Below are 20,563 nucleotides of genomic sequence, written 5' to 3'. Positions count from 1 at the left end.
TAGTAGCACACTCATGTTAGGCCATTGTGTAGTCCATTTGGAGTCTTCTAGCACAAGATTCTCATTGATGCAAATTGAAAAAGAGTCATTTAAAGCCAGCTGAAACACTATATCAGTCATACGTCCTTTGCATGTGAATTGTTTGATGAAATTCTTTGAGCTTTCATCAGCATTTTTTGAGAGCAGATTTGAAGAGGGTCATTATAGTGGTTGTATCAGGCATTAACAGGTTGATCTTTAGGTGCAACAACAACCCTAGCTTGTACCAATAAATGCCCTTGAAGTTGCCAAAAATGTTAATCATTTTTCTCACTATCAAATCCTAAAATCGTTCTTTCCTCACAAAGTTCCAGTTGGGTAGATGGGTAGAGCTAAATCCTACATAATGCTTCAAATCAGGCATATCAGTGTAACATCCCTCATGTTTTGCCAATATGGTCTTGTAGTGCTTAAGTGGGACCATAGGCTGGATTTTGCCAAGACTTGTCTTTGGTTTCATCAAATTCCTAGACAAATTGTTCATCAGGAGTCAATGTGAGCTATTGGCATAATGAATCGTGGGTCTTGCCAATGAAAAGTAATTGACATAGCTATAACTATTGACAACAATGCTGTAATGTCCCCATTTTTAGCAAGTTTTTGCAGTTGGCTTGATTAGTTCATCATTGTGAGCCTCGTGAGTTGATAGTGGGATTTGAGGGTCTTAGTTGTAGGGTTATAGGCTTTCTAGTAGCCTATGGTGTGTTTTGCCTCTGTTTGAGGGACTTACTATTTATAGTAAGTCAAACTATTGGTTCTGTGAGCTCAATTGAGTTAGAGGAGCTGAGTGATGCTCTCAATTTTTATTTCGGGCTTTTGGTTTGGGCTCCAAGAATCTTGGAGGGAATGTCTATTTATAGTAAGTCACCGTGTCAGGTTCATTCACTGTCTTTCTTCATAAGGATCACTTTGGTGTTGTTTGATTTTGATTTTGATGCTTCTTCAGTTGTTTTTGCAAGAAGGGTGAAATATTATTATTATTCATCTAAATATGTTGAGGTTGCTATTTTTGTTGGTGTTGTATGTTGGTCATCTCAATATCATAACTCATTGGAATTGGGTTGAAAAGTTTTAAATCGTGGGCACAAGAAACAATGGTCTTGTGTGTCAGAATATTTTGTTATGATGGAAAAGGTCATTTTTGGGAGCCAAAAACAATTAATAAATTATATTATAATAGCATTTTATTATATTTTAACGTTGTATGGAAGAAGCTTCTTAAGTGGAGTTCATTTGGGAAACTTGTGCCATTTGGAGATTATAAGTATGAGCCCATTTGATGAGAAAAACATCCGATCATTTGATTATCTTATTTTGCTTTGTCGTCTTAGTGATGTTTTCCTAAAGTTCTGATTATTTGTGCCCTTGCTGAAGTAGGTTTGATTTTGAGCTTCTCTTGCAATTTGATGCTAAGGTAAAGAAAATTGTAATTGCTTATCCACTGTATCTTCTGTTATTAAGAAGTTGATTGAACAAGTGGTGAAGATTGGATTTTTGGAGAACAAATTGAAGGCTGAATTATTAATTGAATGTTCCTACATCTTGGCTGGGAGTTCAATTTGATTGTTAGAGGGTTGTTGTTTCATTATAGAGCAGCTGTTTAACAATTGCAGGGTTGTGTTCACCTGAGGAGGATCCGTGCCACATTTTTGAGGGCTCATGTTGCAATTGTCAAGGACCGTGTTCAATTCATATGTCGTGAGATTAATTGTTGGGGCTGCGTTTACATTATAAGGGCCTGCATTCATTTGTGAGAGGCCTACGATCACTTCTTTGAGACCCACTATTGTTTCTTGGAGGTCTGCATTCAATTGGGATGTGGTGAGTATTGATAGCAGACTGCTGTGTAGACTTGGAGTAACTGCTGTTGCACAAAAATCTGGTTTCTTATGTCATTGCAATTCAATATTTGTAAATTCCAGTTTAAGTATTAATAATTGTGAATGAAATCAAGTTGATCAACTAAAGAATTTGTCATTTCTTGTAAAGAATTTATCTAGTATTGCATTTCAATTACTTACATTCCAAAAGATTCAAAAAGCATATTTTTATACAATGTAATACAGGGACTCACACCCCCTTCCCAAACCTTGAAGTACCCATCCCTAAGATGTCCTCGAACTAGGTACTACCGTACCCAAGTATCCCCACCTCCGCTATTCCACAACCATGCCGCCGCTGGGATGGGTACTTGAATTTCTATTTGTTTTGACTATTGAATGTTCCTATTGGGTACTTAATATGTCACTATGTTGAGTGTTCAATGGTTCTTTATGTTGCAATTTTTCTATGTTCAAGTATTTTAATTTCGTATGTTCTACTGACACATCATTTCATAAGAAACATGTCAAGTTCTATATGTATTCTATACAACACCCCTCCTTGCCCTGTCCTCCCCTTGCTTCCATTCCCTCGCCATCCCCTCACCTTCTCAAAAATGAGGCCCATTTTCCTACTAGCCCAGAAACTCGTCCCAACGTACCCCAGTATTGCTGTTACATTGTTTTTATATATAAAAAAAAAAGAGAATGAGACAATAAAATCTCAGCATTCATCAACAAAACCATTCAGGCTCTTTACAATAATATCAAACTTGCTTGCAAAGTGTTCGACAAAATGTCAAACAACTGATCAGTAAAGAAATTGATGTTCATTTAAGTTATAGCTAGGTCGGGGTCATTACAGTGGTATCATATTGGTTTCCTGCCATTGTGTGGCATAGGAAGTCTATTATTATTTTAGATTTGCTATTGTTTTTGGAGTGACCAACACACTTGCATTTTCCAGTTATGGATGGACAAATGAGAACTAGTAGTTATGAAAGCCGGTAAAGTAGTGTGGAAAATAGTGAGAAATTAAATTCTTTGAGGGAGAGCATGGAGAGGCTTAAGCTACATCAGAAAAGATTGGCCATAAGACTATTGGATCTAGAGATGGTTCATAGGGCAGCGAGGTATATAGTTTCCACTTTTAGGAGACCAACGCCGAGGATTCAGAGAAGAAAGTTTGAGTTCTCTCTGGTTGGCATTTAGGAGGCAAATGTATTCGTGTTTAGTACAAAACCCACTAGTCCTATCCATAGTTCTGATGATGAACCTTCCACATAGAGACATGTGAATGTGTCAGTGCCATTGGTGGACAGTGACATTGAGGCATCAATAGGTTGAGGATTTGCTGTGGATAGTGCAAGTGCTATTGGGGCAATAGTTACAGCCGATTGTTCAAACTCTCTTGAGGAGGGGATTGTTATTGGAGATTTATATGTCGGTTGTCGTAGTGTTGCTCTAGTGTAGGAGGCAATGACTTCCTCAAGTGGGATTGATGCATGTATGGAGTCACTCAATTGTAATGTTGGTGATCTGGGTGTTATAGCGGAGTCAATCAATGTTGGATCATGCTCTAGCATTATTAATTCATAGGCTGGCATTAAGTCATGTGTGCAAAGTCAGGTAATGGTAGTTGAGCATTTGTTAGATGTGGATACAGAGAGTATGGACACATTTGATGATGCTATGAGTTGCACTAGGTATGATACCCCTTTCCAGTTATTGAGTGATGACTACGAGGAGGTTTTGGATGGGTCCCAAGATCAGGATTTTCAAGGACTTTCTATTGGGGGGTTGCAGAGGCATTATGTGACTAGTTAGCCGAAGGTGAGCAATAGTGGCATCACTTCAGCGTTGGAGCATTATGACGCTATCCGTTAGATGCTAGCTGCATCTGGTTGGGGTGCTCCAATGTTAGATGAGCATGGTGATAGAAGTCTTTCCCTAGAAGAGGTTCATGCACTTGAAGAGGCTATCAAAATATTAAGACACAATTATTTAGAGTTAGTTGTTGACACGGATTACCTTCTGGAGTGGGGTAGCATCTATTATGAGACATTGTTAGGGAAAGAGGAGGTGTTTGAGCTCACCCATGAGCTTGAGGTGACTATGGACTCTCTTCAGTGTACTTATTTGGCTCTCCAGGAGTCAGTCACATCTGGATGAGGTGACCGTGGAGTTGGAGAATGTTTGGTCCACATTAGCTACAAATCTAGTCTAGTTGCATATTGTGATGGTTGGTGGTGAGATTGCTTCATGGGTTGGGGATGAGGGACGTGATGATGTGGAAAACACATCTGTCTAGGATATGGGTGTAGTTGCTACATAGGAGGTGAGAGCATCAGTGCAGAAGGGCTCTATGGTGATATGCTTCCTTTTGCTAGAAGCGAATTTATTTTTTCTTTTCATATAGTTGGTAGCATTAGATAGTTAGTAGTGTCACATTTTCAGAGGGATCAATTGTAGATTGTAAGGGAGTAGGTTGATGCTTCCCAACAAGGATTTTGTGGTTGGGTTTGTCAGAGGGTTGCCCAAGAGCTTGCCCAAGCAGTAGTTAGCAAGTCAAAGATGGGAGTAGTCTCTTGATTCCTAGTTTGATATTGATGAACACTTTACGAAGATTGGGAGTTTTTATCATCTTTACAATATGAGGAGTGCTCATCACTTCTGTCTTGACCCACAGGTAGAGGATTAGGTTTCACGTCGGTTTGGGTTGGGTCCAGTTTCATACCATCCATTATGGGATGGGTTAGCACCATCTTTTGCAGATGGGATTGATAGTTGCAAGTTACACCACTTGCAGTATCCACATACCTAGGACAATTTATCAAAGTATGGAGTTGGTGATAGTGATTCATGTACTTATAGTTGTGTTAGATTGATAGGGACTCAGATGTTGACATAGTATTTCAATTAGATTGAGTTCCGATGACTTGTTATCGCCATCAATGCCTACAGTTAGATTCCAGATGATTTTATCATTGATGTAAGTTATTTGGGTGTTGATGCTACAGTAGTTGCTTGTACACTGCAAGAATAGTACATAGTTCTACCCTTGGGATCCGGGTGGACTGTGATGTTCATTCTGCTGTAGGATTACTTGGGGACAAGCAAGCTAAGGGAGGGAGTACTGTAATGCCCCCATTTTTAGCATGTTCTTGCATTGGGCTTGGTCAGTTCACCATTGTGACCGTCATAAGCTAGCAATGGGATTTAAGGGTCTTAGTTGTGGGATTATAGGCTTTCCAATAGCGTATGGTGTGTTTTGGCTTTTTTTGAGGGACTTACTATTTATAGTAAGTCAACTTTTGGTTCTGATGAGCTCAATTGAGTTAGAGGAGTTGAGTGATGCTCTCAGTTTTTATTTCGAGCTTTTGATTTGCACTCCAAGAATCTTGGAGGGAGCATTTATTTATACAAAGTCATCTTGTCAGGTTCATTCATTGTCTTTCTTCATCAGGATCACTCTGGTGTTGTCACATTTTCATTTTGATGCTTCTTTAATTGTTTTTAACAGATGGGTGAATTATTTTTATTCATCTAAATATGTTGAGGTTGCTATTTTTGTTGTTGTATGTTGGTCACCTCAATATCATAGCTTGCTAGAACTGGGTTGAAAAGTTTTAAATTGTGGCTTTAGGCAACATTTCATGAGATTCCTCTCTCCTCTCAGCAATAGGAGAGGCTCCCTTCTTACCGTAGGTGGCTTCATTAGGAACTTAAGTGAAATTACAAAAAGGATGGTTCTCTTGATCAATTCCTCTTTTTTTAGGAATGATTTGCATACAACTTTAACTTTTCAACTTAACAAAAAGTGCCTTATTGCTACGATAATACCCGTGACCCTGGAATTGATGTAAGAACAACACCAGAGGCAGCAATTTGTATTTTGTGAAACAAAAATAAGAACCCAAAGTCTCCTACACTAGTCTCGAATGAAGATTCAAGCAGAATAGCCAATAGGGCACAAAGTCTCTTATTGGATACCCCCAAATTCAAAAAAACACTTACATTTGAAGCCCAAAATCTTCAAATCTTAGTGATTACTGCCAATATTGTCAATTACAATTTTCCGTTCTGTAGCACAAAGTCTTCAAAAGTTCAAATTGGATCTGAATGTAATAGCCAGCTCAAATTTTGCACAATTAAATTCAAATCCCTCTTGATAAAAGCTCCAAAAATCACAAACAATATCTAGAAAATGTCGTCACATAACACCTTGAATCAACACAAAGTTTGAAAGCAAGTTGCCTCTTTTATTGAAAGCAATTTGATTTACATTCAAGCACAAAGTCTCAGAGTGCACAATACAAATTAGCAAAATTTTCTTTCCTTGCCAAAAGATTATTATTTAAATGAGCTCTCTCCTTTATATAAGAAAATAGGAGAGATAAAGGTGGAGGAAAAAGTGGAACAACCTCAACCACCTTGACTTATCTCTAACTATATACTTTGACTTTATTCAAAGTTGCATGCCTAATGCAATCGCAACTTTATTACATGTTACAAATTTGCATGTGATACTATCACATGCAATTAAATCCTATTTTTCCATCACATGTAATATGTCAATTACAAATAATATTCAAGTGTCTTACAAGACACAAATTCTATTACATCAAGCTTTATTGGTATTCATGCTGCTACAAGATGCTTGATATTCTACGATTGTTATGCTCATGTTTGGTGGAAGCATCCCAAACTGGAAAATGAATATGCATCCTTGATTGTTCTATTAAGTGTTCATTGACCTTTTTTTATCTTGAAAACCCTCTATGCTTGTAATCATTATTTCACCTTCTTGTAGGCTCCATCATGTGATCACTCTTGCTTCGCATTCCTCTTTCGTCTTTGCATGTTTGGGGTTATGCCTGTTGTTGCTACTGAGTTTCTAGAAAAAAGCCATTGTATGTTCCTTCAAGCATAGATGGGTCCATTTCTCGCTTTTGATGTGTAAAAACATGGATTTGGGCCAAGTATGAATAGAGAAAGTGTTTGGAATGATTGTGAACAGAAAATGAGCAAATGGTTTAAGCTCATAATGGCTCAAAAATGAGTAGAAAACTGAAAAACCAAAAACGATTTTTTTGAGTGGATTGCATATGCGTATAGTGAGCTTTAAGATGTGCAAATGAGGAGTGAAGTGTAATGAAATGGAAACATAGCATGCTTTAATAGGTGTAAGTCATACTATGTATCCGATAAGCATGTCAGAAATTCTTCTTCATCCATAGGGAAGCCATATGGAGGTTCATCAAATGTGTATTTGTGGGACTTGCACTTGCATTCTCATGAGGAGAAAAGAGGGACTTGCTTCCATATTAGAATGAGATTTTATCCCCGACTGCATATGCAAGCAAATGGGACCTTGCACATGCAACTTGAAGAAGATGATGAAAGAATAGAAGAAGCAACCTGACATATACAAAGCAAATGCAAATCTGAAAATGGAAATGATGAGACTTGCATACGCAACATAACGAATATATACAACAAAAACCTTAAGAAAAATAACAAGGAATCAAACCTTTGTCTCAAGAAGCGAGAGATCAAGTTGTTTTAAGCACTTGTGAAAAATCTAAAAATGCAATCAAAGAGAGTGCTTGGATTTTGAAAGATTGCAAGATGAAGTGTTAAATAGACTTCGAATCTTCACTTGATCCTTGCAAGAGATGAGTCAAAATTTGTAGCTTGCCAAGTGTAGGAAGTTAGAGCAAAACATTGCATCATTTTAGCAACCATTTTGACCAAGCAGTGTGCAACATGCAAAGAATTTGGAAAATGGCATCCAAAGCATATCAAGTGATTTAAAACACTTGAATGTAAGCTAGAAAGGATGGGAAATACTTTCAAACTTACCTTGATCCAAACACTTGTTTTAATGGTGCAAATTGCTCAAAACTAAGGCGTTTTTGAGTAAAAACATGCCCTAGATGGGTTGAGAAATGAAGAAAACACTCGACAAACTCCCTTTTGAGTAGCCCAATGTGTTCTTTGGGTGATTTTAGGCCAAAATGACCTTAGATTATCAAAAACAACCAAGAAATGCTCAAGAATGAGCATTTGAAGGCTGGGAAACCCGTTTTTGAACAAAAACACCCAATAAAGTGAAGTTTTGAGAGCCAAAAACATGAGTTTTTGGGCTAAAGTTCACCACTTTTGGGTGTTTTCTTTAAAAATCTCATATTGTGAAGTAAAAACACTTTTCGGTTGCATTTGCATGTGAAAAATGTGCCCCAAAACCCTCCAAATGCAGGCTGCAAGTTAAAAATGGGATTTCTTTATGCAAATGTATATATTGTAATGCAGTGTGCTCCAAAATCACCATTTTACCTTATAACGTTTTAAAAGTCACTTAAGCACACTTTTGGAAAGCAAATACACATTTGAAAACTCATGCAATTACTTGGGAAATTGCCACCATGAGCTTTTAGTGAATAACTTGTGCAAAATGCACTTTTGGAGACCATTTACATGTTATTGGAAGACATGCAATTGGGTAAAAAATCGCCACTTTGCCCTAGTGGAGTTCTAAAACATGAAAACACATTTTAAAATGCATGTAGTTGGGCCAAAAAAACACCACTTTGGCTTACGCTAAGTGAAATGGGTTTTTAAATATTACATACACATGCAATTGGGTCCAAAATCGCCACTTAGTGCATTTCCATGTGATTAATACATATATTTTAACTTAAAAAGTCCATTAAGTGGCAATTTAAAAAAATGTATATACAATAGGTTAGAAAATCCCCATTTAAATACATTAATATAATTAAAATAAACTTATACATGCAACAACATATGTAAATGGGTTAGATTTTGCCACTTACATTGATTTAATAAGTTTTAAATATGCAAATGCATATTAAAAACCCACTTAACACATTAAAATGTTTTATTGCATTGAAAAAATCCATTTAAACTAATGCTAGAACTTATATTTTATTGGAAGTGGGTTTTCACATAGTGATTTGCATGTTGATGTATGCAATGTGTAATAAAAATCCCACTTTATGCACTTAAGTTGTTTAATGTAATTATATTTAATATTTAACTATAGTTTTTGATAAAATAACATGAAAAATAGCCTTGACTATTTTCATAAAACATAAAAAACCTATGGTCAAGCCAACTCATTATGAGCTGAAATTTTAAAATGGACCACAAAATCCACTTTAAATATCAAATATAACTTTATATTATGCAATTGCCAATAATAACCCACTTTTATGAAGTTTTTAATAAAAATATGCAGTTGACTTGAAAAACCCCATTTTTCCCCTATAACTTGAGCTAGACAACTCCAATGTCGACCTAAGTCAGCACAAATTGAGCAGAATTGAAAGGGTTATTCATCTAAGGAAAAAAAAAAACAAGAACTATTTACAACATAAAGAAAAACAAAGAAAAGATGTGAAAATTTACCAAAAATTGAATGTTTGAAGAGCAAAAAGGAAAACTCTTACCTACAAACAATTGAGGATAACCTCGATGGAAAAGCTCTCAAAAGAATGCGTAAATAAGACTACACAAAGAACAATTCAAGGATAATGAATCATTTTCATGATGCCTCATCAATGCGTAAAACAAAGAGGACGCTCCTACATATCCATGAGAAAATTTAGTAGGCTTGCCTCAATTTTGTGATGTCAAAATTGAGGGCAACAGACGCCTAATCTCTTTCTCAGATACTCAAACATATCCTTTTTTGAAGAGGTTTTGTGAAGATATCTTCCAGTTGTTCCTTGGTTGGTATATACTCCAACCTGACCTCTTTTTCTTGCACTTGTTCCCTCAGAAAATGGTACTTGATGGATATGTGCTTCATCTTTGAGAGCATAACCACATTTTTGGATATATTGATTGCACTGGTGTTATCGCAACTGATAACTACTAGTTCCTGCATTTTCTCTTGAATTCCTTCAAGCAGTTGTTTGATCCAAACAACTTGTGTGCAATTCATTGCTACAACAACATATTCTACTTCAACGGTTGACTGCCATATGTAGTTTTTTATTTTTACTAGTCCAAGCTACTAGTCTACCTCCAAGAAAGAATGCACCACCAATTGTGCTCTTTCTATCATCTATATTCCATGCCCAATCAGCATCAGTAAAAACACTAAGTTCAAAGGTACCTTTGTGAGGATACCATAGTCCATATTCTTTAGTACCCTTCAGATATCTGAAGATTCACTTCACAGTTACCATTTGTGATTCCTTTGGGTTGGCTGAGAATCTAGCTACTATTCCAAATGCTTGTGCAATGTCTGGTCTACTGTGCACAATGTATTGCAGTTTACCAATCATGGATTGGTAAAGTGTCTCATTTCCTTTAGGACTTTCATCTTCTTTAGACAATTTGCAACCAGTCACCATTGGGGTACCTACCAGTTTTGCTTTTTCCGTACCAAATGTTTTAAGTATCTCCCACATACTTAGTTTTTCCAATGAAGATTCCTCCCCTCAGCTGGGACACTTGAAGTCCAATGAAGAATTTTATCCCACCAATCATAGACATTTCAAACTCCTTCATGGCTTCTACTAATTCTTCAATTAACTTAACATCTCCTACAGAGATGATGTCATCCACAAAGATTTCTACAATCAGCAAGCCTGTTTAGTTTTCCTATTTCATATACATGATGCAATTGTCACTGGTTCTTATGAACCCAATCTTTATAAGTATGAGTGCAATCTCTCATACCATGTTCTTGGTGCCTGTTTAAGTCCATATAGGGCTTTTCTTAGTCTACATACCTAATTCTTTCCTTGTTCATTTTCAAATCCCCCAGGTTGTTCTATGTAGACTTCTTCCTCCAGAACTTTGTTTAGGAATGCTGACTTCACATCCATTTGGTATACCTTGAAGTTCTTGTGAGCTGTAAATTCTAAGAGCATTTTGACTCCTTCCAGTCTAGCTACTAGGCCAAATGTTTCTCCATAGTATATGCCCTCTTCTTGTGCATATCCTTTGTAGACAAGTTTGACCTTGTTTCTAACCACCTCTCCTTCTTCATTCATCTTATTCCCAAACACCCATTTAGTTCCAATGAGATTTTTGCCATTAGGTTGGGCTACCAAGGTCTATGTGTCATTCTTCACTATTTGATCTATTTCTTCCTCCTTGGTCTTTTTCTAGTCTTCGTCTTTCAAGGCTTCCCTTGTTGCTTTGGGCTACATGTGTGAGAGTAAACATATCATCTCTCTAGTCTTTGTTTTGGTTATCACTCCTGTATCCTTGTCACCAACGATTTGGTCTCCTGAGTGGTGTCTTCTAACATATTTTTCTAGCACTGGTTCTCCACCTGGTGCCTCAACTCTCTGCTCTTTTGGTCAAGCTTTTTCATCTTGAGCCAGTATAACTTCTTGTACAGGTTCCTCCTCTACCGGTACTCTTCCCACTATTTTCTTTAGTGGAATATACTCAAACTGTTTATAGTCTTCAAGTTTTTTCTTACTATCTTCCCCATTCTTTTGTGAGAATTCATCCACATTTATGTTGGCGAATTCCACAATCTTGTTTCTCGAAAGAAGCAATTGTTATGTAATTAGAATTGCCCCGTCGGACATTAATAGGCTTTAATTTTAGTAGAGTATCCCAAGAAGATATCCTCATCACTTTTGGGTTCCTTTTGATGTAGCACTTGCTTTCAAATATTTTGAAGTTATTGACAAATGGTGTGTGACCAAACCACAGTTTATAGGGAGTGTTATTTGTCCCTCTTTATTTGTACACTATTCAAGGTGTACATAGCAATAGACATGCATAACATTTTTTTGAGTCATCAATGTTCTTCCACAATCTATGATAGTCCTATTTCTTCTTTCTGCAACCCCGTTTTATTGAGGTGTCCTAGGAGCTAACATTTGTCTTCTGATTCCATGCTCCTCACAATAAATTTCAAGTTTTTGTGAGGTGAACTCACCTCCCTAGTCTAATCTTAAGCATTTGGTCCCCCTTTCCACCTTTGCTTTGTAGACTTTGAACATGTGGAAGGCTTTTGACTTTTCTTTCAAATAGACAGTCCACATCATTCTAGAAAAATCATCAATAAACATCATAAAGTATGTATCTCCAGTTACACTCTTTGTCCTCATTAGACCACACAAGTCAGTATGAATTAAATCTAGTACATGTTCAAAAGTAAATGATTTGCTGGAGAAACTTGAGCTTTCCAGCTTACCTAGTTGACAGTCCTTGCACATTGTCGGGTTTGGTAATGGGGGAAACCCCCTTACACACTTTTTCTTTCCTACTTCAAAAATGCTTTCAAAATTTACATGACATAGCCTTCAATGCCATAGCCAACTATTATCATTCCTAGATACCATGAAAGTATTATTAGAAATATTAAGGTAGAAGAGGTTACCTCTGCTTTGTTCTCCAGTGGCCAGTAGCTTGCCTGTCTTGTCAAATATTCTATAGGATCCCTTGTTGAACTCGAACTTATATACTTTGTCCATTAGTTGAGCCACACCCAATAGGTTGTACTTCAATCCTTCCACTAGATATACATCTTCACAAGTTGTGGATTCATTTGGGCCAACAATACTCTTACCTATCATTGTGCATGGTGAATTGTTGCCAAACTTCACCATCCCTCCATCATAGACTTTAACCTCATGGAACTTGCTCCTATCACCTGACATGTGATGTGAGCAATCACTATCTATTATCCAGTTCTTGTGGACACTGGTGCTGGTTATCAAGGTTCTCTCTACCCCCTCTTTTGTAATGGCGACAAAAGATACTTCATCCTTGTCATCTTCCTCATCACTAGTTGACTCTTCATTAGTCACTCCTTCAGCAATGTAGCAACATTTATTTTCTTTTTCTTTTGACCATTTCTTGTTGGGGACCTTCCAGTTGTTGTTTTATCTCTAGTGCCTTGTTTCTTTTCTAATAGGTTTAGGACATCTAATAGCATAGTGTCCTCCCTTTTTGCAGTTAAAGCACTTGAAAGGGAGCTTACCTTGGTACTTCCCTTTTCTTCTTACCATTCTCTTTGTGAACAAAGCCTCCAACTCTTCTTGTTTTGCCTCTTCAACATATAGACTTTCCAGCTCCTAGTGTCTGCACGTGCTTGGTTCTCCTTTCTCCTACAGTGAGTAGCTGGAGCAACTGAGGCTTTGAATACTGTCTCAACTCTTGGTGGTTGGCTGTTGTCCAAGTTGCCGAGTTCAAATGTGGTGAACTTCCCTATTAATGCATCCAACGATACATCCATCTTGTCTATTGTTCTCAGTTCTTGAATGACTGATACTCTTATGGTTTATTTGGGTAGCAGGGTTCTCAACATCTTGCTTAAGCACTCATCTTTTGATATTACTCCACCACATGCTTTGATGGCTAGCATGATGTCTTTTACTCTTTTTCCATAGGCTTCAATCTCTTCACCTTCCTACATTCTTGAGTCATCAAATTTTCCTCGTAGGCTTTCAGCTTTAGCCCTTATAACATGCTTGTCTCCTCCATGGACGACCTTCAACTTTTCCCACATTTTGTACGCTGTTTCCAGTTCCTCCACATCTTTATACTCAGCGTATGATAGGGTGTTTGCTATGGCATCCATTGTGGCTGTGTGTATCTCCTTTTCATTCAGCTCTTTCAGAGTGAGCTGACCTTGTGGTTTGACATATTTGACCTCTACATGCATCTAGTAAGCATTGCTAAGAGTCTTTAGATGCAAATGCATCTCTCTACACCATTAGCTAGAATTTTCCTTACAAGAATTTGGTGCCCTCTTTTGAACATCTTGATCTTTTTCCTCGAGCTATTAACCTCTCTTCTCCTGAGGAATGAGGATTTGATACCAATTGTTGGTCTAACTATAGGTCAATATACTGAGAGGGCATAATTGCTGATTATAGCCTTTTATTTTGAATCATTCTTTTCTTCAACTTGTGGGTTAGTGCACATTGTAGTTCAACTGGTCATTAGACATACAAAAGCATACCACATGAGAAAAGCAACACATATCACAATATTAATCTTGTGGAAACCTAGCTAGGGTAAAAACCATGACGTGTGAGTTGATCCTCACAAATTTTGCACTCATTTGAAGTGCGCTCAATCAAGAGCTTATCCCTGTTAGAAGATTATAATGACACTATAAGGTGCCACTCAGTTAAAGGATTTAGATAAGAACTGTTAGGTCTTTCCCTGTTAGGAACAGCCTAGTTAGAGGACTTTAGAGCACAAGTTAATGTGTCACCTTGTTAGGGGATTTATACAATGAACCTGCAAGGGTCCACCCATGTCAGGATTTTATTGTTGCAAAGGTAAGTAAAAAAAAAGAATGTGATCTAATAGTTTAGCTACTTAACTTAGCTCAGCAAAGATCTATGATTGGATCTCTTGACAGGTCTACAACTGTGCTCTTCCCTCAAACTTTGATCACTAGTGTGCTTGGCTCTTTTAGGCTCTTGCACACGACATCCTTATGCTGTTCTAACTTGGAGGCTTCTCCCAGACTCCTTGCAATAGCTCTTTGAAGATGACCTATCTTGTCACCCTTCTTCTCCTCTTAGAGATTCCTCTTAGCTCGGCTCTCTGTGGCTCTATGGCTAATCACTTTGGAAATCTTTTTCACCTTTCATTCAAACTCCTTTTATATTTCTCTCTTAGCTTCATTTTGAAAACCTCGGATCACTAGTTCAAAATTTGAGTTCTCGCCCTACTACTAGCTTTGTTTCCTATTGCAGTAGTGCGCTTCTCCTATCAAATGTGGTGTGTTTGTACAGGAGTCACGGGTGTCATGTGCCTTCGATGATTTGATTTGGTTTGTAAGAATTCAAATTTAAATTCTTCCAGCTATTCCTCAAGTTCTACTCCTATCACCATTAAACAAATTTCTTGCTTGAGGTTCATCATGATGTCCAGGCTGGATTTTCTTGTCAATATGCTCATTTGTTTTTACCACTTAGCATCCACTGTCTAAGTGGATCACCTTCGTCTTCGCCTTTGTTGAGCTCCCATATCTTCTTAGACTCAGACTACTTGTGTGTGTGAGAATTGCACATTGTCGTGGCTAACTACCAATTCAGTTCCCTTCACGAGTGTTGCAACAATGACAACAACTTGCTGACTAAGTCTACTGGCTTGATTACCGATCAGTCTACACCACTTAGGCCAACAAAGTCATAATTTTCTTGAATCTCCAAACCACCCTTCTTACCAAGGGAAGAAATGCCAATGGAAGAGGAAGGAATAAATCAACCCACCAATAGCACAGTAGAAAATGCAAGAGCTTATGCAAGCCTTGAATCTGAAATTGGGGAAATCATAACATTTGAAGAATTCTATGAGGGTCAAAAACATGAGACCCCTCAAAAGGAAATGAGATACATGAATAAAGATCTTAAACAAAAGGTGAACAAGGTGATACCACCAAATTTTGATGGGTGAAGAAAAATAACAGCCCATGCATGGCTCCAAAATTTAAATACTTATTTTACTCTCAGCCTAATGGCCGAAGAGGATGCTCTCAATTTTCCATTCTCCACTTAGGAGCAGCACACAAATGGTGGCACAATTGGCTTCTCTCCCTAAGCCATCAATGTATAAATTCTTACCAAGAATTGACTCATCTTAGACTACATGGAAAGAAGAATTTGCAAATGATTTCCAAAAACTTTCAGCCATTGTTCCTTACTTATCCTAAAGAAGGCTTACATACTTATTTGTTGAAGGTCTAAAAGATTCTATTAAAAGCACATTCAACCCCTTAGAACCTTAAACCATGGAAGAAGACATTCAAAAGGCTAGGAAGGTGGAATCTGATGCATCCAAGGAAAGATTTAGAACATACCCTCCTAGAACTTTTGTGGCCCATTGTGCCTGCAATTGTTGCTCATCAAGTTTATTTAAGTTACACGATCTCTCCCTCAGGTTTTTCATATCGCTCAATTTGTTCTTGAAACTCGGTACCATTAATTCCGTTGGCTGCCACTCCTTGCCATCGATAGCTGTATTCTTGATTTTATAACCTTCACTCTGTACTGCTGAAGTTTTTATTAAACCCTTCCTCTTTGTTTCCTATGCAGACCGTATGATGTGTTTTTCTTACTGTCGGCACTTTTTTACTATATCTGTGGTTCGACGTAACATTTTCTTTCTGCACATTCCATTTATTGTGTATCACACAGTGGAATCTTTCCTTTTTTTGGGTTTGTATGGTATGTTCTTCCCTTCAGCTTTTTTCATAACCGCCTTTCCTTCTTCTGCTTCTCTATATTCCTTTAGACATTCATTTCTCTCTTCTTTCTCAACTTCATCGACCCTTAACCCATTACAGCTCGGAAAGAGCTCGTAATCCTCCATCTGCCAGTGGAAAAGGTCATTCATCGAATCCAAATCATTGCTCATCGATCCACCTTCCAACCATAGGACTCATTGGGTTCCAATAGTTGCTTTCCTTCATTCTCTTCTTCGGAATTAGATGATACGGCTTATTCGCCCACCATTTGTGTGTGTAAATCAATAATGAATTGTTGTCCCCTGCTTTCCATTGATAGTGTATTCTTCTTCTAGTCATGCTTAACCCTTGCTTGTACAAGCCATCCCTAGTCTAAAATAGTGTCATATCCTCTCCTCTTCAGCAGGATGACGACAAAGTCGAGTAGGAACGACTGTGTTCCAATAGTCACTGGTTGTGCCATCAGGATTCCCAATAGTTTGATCCCGTGCTAGTCTGCCATGAGCAACTAGAATGTAGGTGGCAACAACGTCGGCTGTTCAACTTCTTCTAGATATCTTCTGGTAAGACGTTTACCCTTAAACCTCTATCTACAATTGTGTCTGAAAGGACCGTTCCTAATATACCTATCTCGACGACCACCAGATGCCGTTCAGATGTGAGGGCTAACAGCATTGGGTTGGCTGCACTTGCTTTGCTTTCCTTCTCCCTTTCATCCACTGTACTTGTCCCACTTTCTTTCTCCCTTCCGTGTTCTAGTAATTTAGCAGTTGGGGCTATGTTCGTGAGTGTTATCCGTAGTTGAGGCATTGTGAGGATTAGATCATTCAACTTGACTGGTACTTCAGTTTGTAATATCTGCTGTATGATGTTCTGTTCTATGCAGTTCCTTGTTGAGGTACTGGTAGTGTCCTTCAGTTGTGATTTCTCTGCTTGCGTTGCTTTCTCAATTTCCACTTGCGCTTCTTCCAATCTCCTCTTGTCTTCCATCGGGTTGGGGTACAGTTTTGCTTGTTTACAGGTGATTGCCAAGACTTCTTTGTCCACATCGATGCTTATCAAATTCACTCTTGATTTTGGGCACTTGGCATCTTCATGATATCTAGGACTACACCATCTGCATAACAACTTTGGTGCATTTGTTGATGTATAGTTTCGTACAAAGTGGCCCCACAAATTACATGCTTGGCATTGAACCATTGGGTGACCATTCGCATCGTACTGAATTCGATTGCGGCCCCCATTATTGTTGTTGGTATTGCTGTTTTTGACTCTGCTATTATTTCTGTACCCACCGAAGTGGCACCATCATTTGTAATGTCCCCTTTTTGACAGGCACCAACTACTTATTTTATTTTAGCCTTTATTTTCCCTGGAGGCTAAAAAGGAAGAAATAAGGGGGAAAAGATATATTAAATTAATTACTTATAAGGTTACTAAATAATGAAATATTAAAAAGTAACTTTATATTTAATTGATTTAATATTAAAGTGACTAACATAATAAAATATCAAAAAGTCACCTAAAAGAATAAAGTGTTGGATTCCTCTAGAAGCTTCTTGGAGTTGCTTGTGAAATCTTTAAAAGGAGCCTTTGGGGGGTCATTTTACACATCTTGAGTTTGCATATTCATCTATTGTGTTGAGAGCCTTCGTGCCTGCATACTTGCCTGAGGGTTTGAAGATTCTAAGGTGCCAATTTCGGTTGTGAGATATCAACCCTAGTTGGGAGTGGAGGAATTGGTATTCAGCCAATTCATTTGTGATTAATTAGGAGATAATATTTAGTGATTTTTGTTCAGCCCATGCATCTAATTTTTGACATCAGTTGGTAGGGAGAAAGGTTTCAGTTTTCGCAATGGATCCGAAAAAGCAAAGCGAAAAAGCAGTCTGAAAAAGCAAGGTGAAAAGCAAAGCCGGAAAAGAAGTCCAAAAAAGAAGATCCGAAAAGGTAGCCCACAAAAGCAAATCCAAAAAAAAGCAAAGCCAAAAAGCATGTCATCTCAGCTACTTATTCCAGGTTCTTTTGGTATTTACATTTGGCAATTGTAGATAGATACATTTGTCAAGTAATATATGTCTATTGTTACCAAAGTATTCAGTCATTGTGAACATTGAAGTATTGAAGGAAAATCAACTTAATTCAGCTGTTCAGTTTGTATGTCAAATGTTTGTAAAAACGTCTCATTGCATAGTCATAGGATGCATACCAAGTGTTTGTGAAAATACCTCTTGGCTGTAGGTGTACATTTTACATCAGAATTTCATGTACTTGCATTTGGAAAATAATAAAAAGAAGTTGCATATCATTTTGATTTCCAATTAGTTATTTTGCAATCATTTGTATTCATCAATATCATTGGCATTCAAAAATCATAGCAAAAAAACAAACATCAGCAAACTGAGGCTGCAAGGGAAGTGTTTGACAAAATTCCTAAGGCAGAAAAACAGGGATAAAACTTCAAAAATTGTCAAGGCACTTTATAGTGGTATCAGAGCTAAAGTTCTTGCCATCTTGTACGGGTTATGAGTGAAGAGTTTCCAAATGTTCCATTCATAAATCCTTTGGATAAATTCTATAATAGGGCAAGAAAGTGCTTAAGTCCTTTAGAACTCATGGAAGAAAGCAGTACCCAACAAATGCTTAATGCTCTTGCAAGAGGGCAATAGGAGTTGAGAGATGAAATGGCAAGAGGAAGAGAGAAATTGTCACTTATCCTTGGATAGTTGGTAGATAACAGAAACAATGGAAATGATAGGAATTGTAGCAAGACTAATGGGCAGAATGGACACAATGGGGGTCAAGAAAACAATAACACAGCTCAAAGCAGTGCTAGAACAACAAGTAGAGCTACTCCTAGGCCTCTTATGCCTACATTTTTTAGAGAACAGGTTGCTGCAAATCACAACCAGCAAGTAAGAGAAGAGGGATATGGTGATTATTTGAGGGAGTACAACTCTCTAGGTGATGATTTCAAGGCTGCCATGTCACCAGTAGACTTTTGTGGTCTTAAATTGAGAAATAAACCAAGAAACAATCAACGGGGAGTGCAAAAACAAGACTTGCAGTGTAAGGTGGGAAAACTAACCTTACCATCATTTGATGGAAGTAACAAAAGTATAGCTAGAGTTTGGGTTCAAAAGCTCGACACATATTTGCAGCTCAATCCTATGATGGAAACAGAGGCTATCCAGTATGCCACACTCCATTTGGAAGGTGAAGCACATGAATGGTGGTACCATGGACTTGTCACCTTGGGGCATGCCAACATTACTTCATATTTGGAATTCACCCAGAAGCTCATTGGCATGTTTGATCGTAAGGATCCTGAACTCCACTTTAGGGAGTTAGCACAACTCAGGCAAACTAATTCAGTGGATGCTTACATCATAGAGTTCCAAAGGTTGATAGTTATGGTGACAGATATTTCAGAACAGCAGTTGGTTATGCTCTTCATTGAGGGATTGACAGAGCCTCTTCGTGGTTGGGTTAAGGCCTTCAAACCAGATTCTTTCCAAGATGCTATCATGAAGACTAGAGACATAGAATATTCTTCATCTAGCATTAAGGCTCCTGGCAAGCCTTTCACATCCAATAAGGATAAGAGGAAGAAGCCATTCCAGAAAAATAGTAATAAGGAGAACTTTGATGGAGCCTATAGACAGGAGTGTTGGCTTAAGGGGATTTGCTATCATTGCAAGTAGAAATGGTCTAGTGGACACCGTTGCTTAGGGAAAGGCAAGGTTCACTTAATTGAGGTGATATCAGATGATGAGAGCAGTTTTGAGGAAGAGGAACTTCAAAGGGAAGACAATAACGGTTCAGATGGAAAAAATCATGATGAGATCATTGCTTCTATCTCCAGTGCTCCTAAGTTCAACTCTTTCAAAGTTTGTGGGGTCCTACAAGGTCATCAGATAGCAGTATTGATTGACAGTGGAGCTACTCATAACTTCATTGATGCATCATTGGTGAACAAGCGACAAATTCCTCTAGAGGATTTTGTGGGATTCAGTGTGATGGTGGCTGATGGGCGTAAGGTAGCTTGTACTCAGTGGATTCCACAATTGTCTATTATGATGGGCAACCACACAGTTACAAATGATTTTTATGTGGTTGACTTGGGTGATTTCCATGCCATACTTGGGGTCCAATGGTTGCAGTCATTAGGGACGTACTCATAGAACTTTCAAACCATGGAACTCAAGTTCAGAGATGCTGATGGGCGTAGAGTGGTGCTTAGAGGTATGGCATCTAAAGCACCTAAGATTGTTTCAGCTAGACATACGGAGAGTATTTTCAGGCATGATGACATAGTTTGGACAGCAGAGTGTGTGATCACTCCTAAGGAATCTACAGATTCAGGACAGCCAGTCCACATTGACATCAAGGAGCTATTGGACAAACATGACAAGGTTTTTGGTGAGATACCCCCCAGGGAGGCCACCAGATAGAGGTTTCGAGCATACTATTTAGTTGGAAGAAGGGGCTAAGC

General features: G+C 38.0%; 1 protein-coding gene across 2 annotated transcripts in view; it reads right to left on the bottom strand.

Moving 5' to 3' along the window:
• LOC149562953 (protein CHROMATIN REMODELING 35-like) overlaps positions 1-20,563 on the bottom strand; it is a 188,134-nt gene that overhangs the window by 79,346 nt on the left and 88,225 nt on the right. The window lies entirely within an intron of this gene.

The sequence above is a fragment of the Cupressus sempervirens genome, chromosome 4 (genome assembly GCF_028749045.1).
Source record: "Cupressus sempervirens isolate cs-2001-9-10 chromosome 4, ASM2874904v1, whole genome shotgun sequence".
NCBI lineage: Eukaryota > Viridiplantae > Streptophyta > Pinopsida > Cupressales > Cupressaceae > Cupressus > Cupressus sempervirens.
This window is presented reverse-complemented; position numbering and strand designations above follow the sequence as displayed.